This window comes from Parasteatoda tepidariorum, chromosome X2, assembly GCF_043381705.1.
Source record: "Parasteatoda tepidariorum isolate YZ-2023 chromosome X2, CAS_Ptep_4.0, whole genome shotgun sequence".
Lineage (NCBI taxonomy): Eukaryota > Metazoa > Arthropoda > Arachnida > Araneae > Theridiidae > Parasteatoda > Parasteatoda tepidariorum.
In genome coordinates this window covers 3284928-3290531 of record NC_092215.1, presented here as the reverse complement: position 1 = coordinate 3290531, position 5604 = coordinate 3284928, and positions in this window count along the sequence as shown.

Here is a 5604-nt window from a genome sequence, read left to right as displayed (position 1 = left end):
CTGCTTGAAATATGGACAATATATATTCTTGTTAGAACAACAATTATATCTAAATAGTTTGAAATTTGTACTTTTTTTCAAAAGAGTAAAAATATTTTGAAGCTTTTGTCATTTTTTGAGGAAAATGATAAAATTTAAGCCTTAATCACGAAAATAATTGTGTTGAAAAAATGAAGTTATTATCACTTATTACTTAAAACACTTTCGTTACCGATCACACGATATCGCGAAAGTAAATTCTTCTTTACAATTTGTTTTAAGAAAACAGACCAAGTGGCAGCAAGAGGCAAGTTATTATCCAACCATTTACGCAGAACCAACGTATAATCACGACATATTTTTCTTAAATGTATTATTTATCGAATTTGGGACTGATTCATTTAGTCAATAATTAGGTTTAAAATTATAACAAGCGTACTATTTAACAGCTAATTTTAGAATTTTAAAAATATTTTAGGGGATGCGATTTTCTTGTTGTAAAGAAATAATTGAGTTACCAGTCTTTATCTCTTTCAAAAAGGGTTATGTTCCAAAAATGGTTTTCTGTTCAAGTTTTATACAGCAGTGATCCTCCCAATACTCGCCTATGCCTCACCCGCCTAGACAACTATACCTCAGCAATTACTGAAATAATTAAACTAATACCAAAACAAGATCCTTAGAAAAATCATCTGTGCCAGATGGTTCATCCGGAATACCAATACACACATGCAGACATTTAAATACCAACTCTATCACAGCATATCCAAACGAAACGCAGTAGCGTGGCAGCACGAATTTGGTTTTCCAAGCAGGACCACAAATGCTCCAATGGATTAAGGTCAGGTGAATTTGGGGGCCAAGGCATGACTTGAAAATCACTGGAATGTTCCTCGAACCAATCCATGACCATTCGACCCTTATGACATGGTGCATTATCCTGTTGGTAAACACCATCCCCCTCAAGAAAAACTATTGTCATGAATGGGTGAAACTGGTCTGCAACTATGTTCAAGTAGCTTACAGACGTCAGGGATTGTTCTATGAGGATTATGGGTCCTAATGCGTCCCATGAAAACATTGTTTCTGGGCGAGAAACCATGAAAACCTGGGCGAGCCAATTGTTATAGAAGGAGGATGGTCATAATGTAATGGCTCTTCAGTGTATTTATAAAGTTAAAAGACCAGAAGTAATTAAGTTACTAATTCCTACAGAATTTAAAAGAGTAGAGCAATAAAAATAATGGCGCGAACAACTTGCTTCATTTTGAAAACACCGAAGCATTTCACGACATGATTATTAAGTTTTAAATCATTGATGTAAACTTTTTTTTGTCGATTAGGTAAAAATAATTGCAAATCGATTTAATTAATAACTAATAGTGTAAAATTAATTAGTGTATTAATTAGTGTAAAACTTAACAATCGCTATTTCTTCAAATATTCAAGAAAAACCTACGGATAAAATGGAAGTTTGTATTTATGCCTTTATTAAGCTCGAAAATTAATCAGACTATTCAGATTAGAAAATTCTTTATTTTTATTTAAGTTACGAATGATTTAAGAATTAGTTTCATGATTTTGAGTAATAATTATTTTTTAAAAGAAGTATGTTTTCAAATTCGCATACATTTCATTAAAATGAAATGAAGATAATGAAGATAAAGGTTTGAGTTTTATTTTTAAAAGAATACCAGATCTATTCAAAACAATTAAATTAATAATAAGATTATAAATCATAGATTAATAAGCGATTATGGCGAATTTTAAAAATTGAATGCATTCGTCCCACTCTTTCTATCTTCTTTGAAATATGTAATGTTAATCAAATTAATCGACACAGTATTAACTATCATTAAACTTACTTTAGTAACACACTTTACGTATATTTGATGAAAAATTTATTTTTAATGTTTATTAGGGCAAATAAAAAGTAATTTAAAAGGGGACAGTAGTAAAAGAACTGATATTATCTAAGTAAAGAGTATTTTGCCTAAATCTAGTTAAGCTTAATAACCTCATTCTGACCTCGAATTAGCCTTCGGAAGAATTTTTAATTATAAAATAAAAATTAATTCATCAAAATAAAATAAATATGGGGTTCAGTAGAAGACAATATATTTGGAAATTATTAAAATTGTTTAAATATGGATGCAAAAACGTTTAACTCTCAATATATTTTCCTTTCATCTATAATAAATAAAGTCATATAAACATTCCTAATATTTTTTTTTAATAAGAGGCTTTTTAGTGGTCAATTGAACTATATTTATTATAAAAGATAGAAATTAAGGGAAAAAAGAGGAGAGAAATCACTTTTCTGATGAATTTATCAATGTATAAAAAGACTAAGGAAAAATATAGTATACATTTCTGATAACCCTAAAATTTAGTTGCACAAAATACCTATATTCAGCATTAAAACAAAATTATGAATAAATAAATAATAATAAGTAAATAATTATAAACAAATAATAATAAGTGAATAATAATAAATTAATAATAATGAATACATAATAATAAATATATGATAATAAATACATAATAATAAATACATAATAATAAATATATAATTTCATAAATCTTTCTTATAACTTTTAAATGGTTGATCGGATTTTCAATCAGTAAAGTGCTTTGATTAGATTCCTGGAAAATCTCTTAAAATATGTATTGCAGTTAACTGTAGCAGTAGCAGAATATGCTTATTTTAACCACACAAAAAAATGACCTAGAGACCATTTTTTTAAACTGCAATCATTCTTCCACAAAAAGTTATAACCATCGGTCAAAAAACAGAAATGTAACATAAAGGGTAAAAGTTTTTTTTTCCTCTATAGTGCTTTAAATTTTGGAGAGTTCCCAATTTAGAACCTAGATCTGGAAAACCTGTTATATGGTGGAGTAATTGTATATTTTATATAAAATTCTTGTTAATTCTTAAACAGCCGTTTTATTTTAGTGGGTTAAATTAAATACTAATAAAACAGTGAAGAAACCACTGAAACAAAGCTAAGTTTTTTTCATTTTTTTTCCACTGAGCTGCCGCGACTGTCAATTTTTTTAGTGAATGTGATTTGAAATGGTTCAGGATGACTTCAGAATGTATTGATTAAACAAACACATCATCTGATAATTGTGAGGTGATGTAATAAAAATTCAAAGTTTTATTAAGAGAGATTAAAATTAGCATCTTTTTTTCAGTTCACTATTGAAAGCAAATTAAAAGAATGTTTCGGCTTGAAATATGGACAATTTGAATTCTAAATCATATAGTGATAGTTACGATTGATTGATTATAAATAATTTGTGTTTCAACCTTTTTTAGTGTTGGATGTGGAATCCATGATCTATGTATTGGGTTCCATGAATTTGAAAAAAAGTTGGTAGTTAAAAAAAAATGTTCGGATCCATTTCCCTTTCTTAGTTTTTTCTCTTCCAAATTTGAAATATTGAAATTGTTGAATATTGTTAAATTGACTGATGGATTGATTGTTGAATGCATCCAAGTATAAAAATGTAATACCATAAAGAAAAATAGGCATCAAAATATAGTGTTTCTTCAACATTACATATAAGGTTAAATTTCAAGTAGAAAAAATTATTTATTTTTGAAAATAAATAAACTTGAAATTATAGCTTAACTTAAATAAATAGGTGCACATCCCCCAAATCAGATACGTGTCCCTTAGTATATCACTCTATACAATCCGTCGTATCACTACAGTGCGATGGAATAACAATTTTTGAATTCAATTCATGAAATAAATAAATTAAAAATATTTATCTTATATAAATTCCTTTTTTATGGGTCTCCATCGTATTATGCGCGATAATAAACCAACCATACTTTAATAAAAAAATTTAAAAATAAATATTTTTATAATAAAGAGAAGAATGAAAGATTTCTAATTAAAAATCTTATTTTTCGAAGCGTTGGTAGTAAGTTGGAAAAAAAAAGCATAGTAAAAGCGCAGTAGAAATATTTTCAACCCACTACGCTATCAGATTATCAAGGTATGCGCGATGCGTATTCTTATTTCAATTAACTTTTTCACTATTTACCATGTGTCCTGAAATGACACTACAGGTAATTACGATCATGTTGTCGAATTTTTAGACTGTTTATACCAACCATCAAGATCGCTTCACAATCGTACCGACATTTGCCATCAAAACAATATAAAACTTTGAATTGGAATTTCAATTATGACATGAATGTTTCTATACAAATGTTTTTAACGTTCTTCTAAAACAATCACGCTATTGCGACTTTCATGAGCCAAAATGTTTTTCTGATCATCGTTTCGGATCGCCCATTATCAGATCAGATTTATTCATCTAAGTATTCAAAAAGAAATGTTTCTTTTTAAGAAAACTGTAGAGAATTTTAAACCAAATATTGCAGCGGGTACCAGTTTTTTAGAAGGCTCGACTGAACTGTCTTGATTTTTGATGTGTGCTCCTATTCCCCCATTCATCCCAAGTTATTTGGTTTGGCTTCATTGAGGTTAGCAGGCAATCTGGTTGCTGTCAGGGAGATTGCTTGAATAAATAATAAAAATGAAACAGCTTGCTCTAAACTATATGTGACTTGAGTTTTGGATATTGGCTGTTGGTCAGCGTGATGAAACGCTTGATAAAACTTTCAATATTGTAATTGTCGAAGCTGATGCTATAGGTGGATCTGTGATAAGAAATTTGTTAAAGCTTTTATTTATTTTGATGCTTGTGATATGAGGCGTCGGATGTAAAGTGAGCTGCTATTGGTTTGTATTTTTTATCTTTATTGCAGTTTTCAAAGTTAAATATCTGGTTAAAGTTAGCTGCATTACATTTTTTGGCCTTGTCGAAGAAATCATTTAATTTATGAAAGTATTGCGCTAGAGTCTGAAACGTGAGGTCTTTCTGAATATTTGCATTTCTGATGAACCATCTGGCACAGGTGAATTTTCTTAATATTTTGCTTTGGCATGACAGCTGAACTGTCTTGTCTTTTGAGTTGGGCCGAGAAGCGGCACTTTTCCTATCTATCATGTTTATTTTGTTAATTGTGGTAGGAATTTAAGGCCTATGTGGTGACTGTCAGAACTCCTTTATTTAGAAAAACTGAGCACCTATCCCGCACATCATGAAACTATATACATTGAGGTAAAGCATTTTGAATTTATCAACATTGAGGTAACTATACAAGGATTGAGCTGTAGCATCACATATGCCTTTGAATTCTTTAGAAGTAGTGGTGAGTAAAAACCCAACAAAACGGATTTACAAGAATCATACATTAAAAGACTACCACTCCTAATTATTTATCTGCTCTCCGGAGAAATTTTTGTCATTTTTGTGTGTGTATAAACCAGAGATGCCAACTTGCTCCGGACGGCAAATATACACATTAAAGTAGTAGTTTATCAATTGTAATTCTTGGTTTAATAAATTCTGTTTAGTGGATTTTTATCCACCACTATTTCTTAATAATTCATAGGTTTATTTCATTCACCACTTTATTGTACTAATGTCATGCTGCACCTTTTTAAGATAATAGTCATATATTTGCAAAATTTGCTTTGTAATTATCTACCGTTTTTTTAATTATTTTGGTGTGTCCGGAGCAGTTGGCATCTCTGA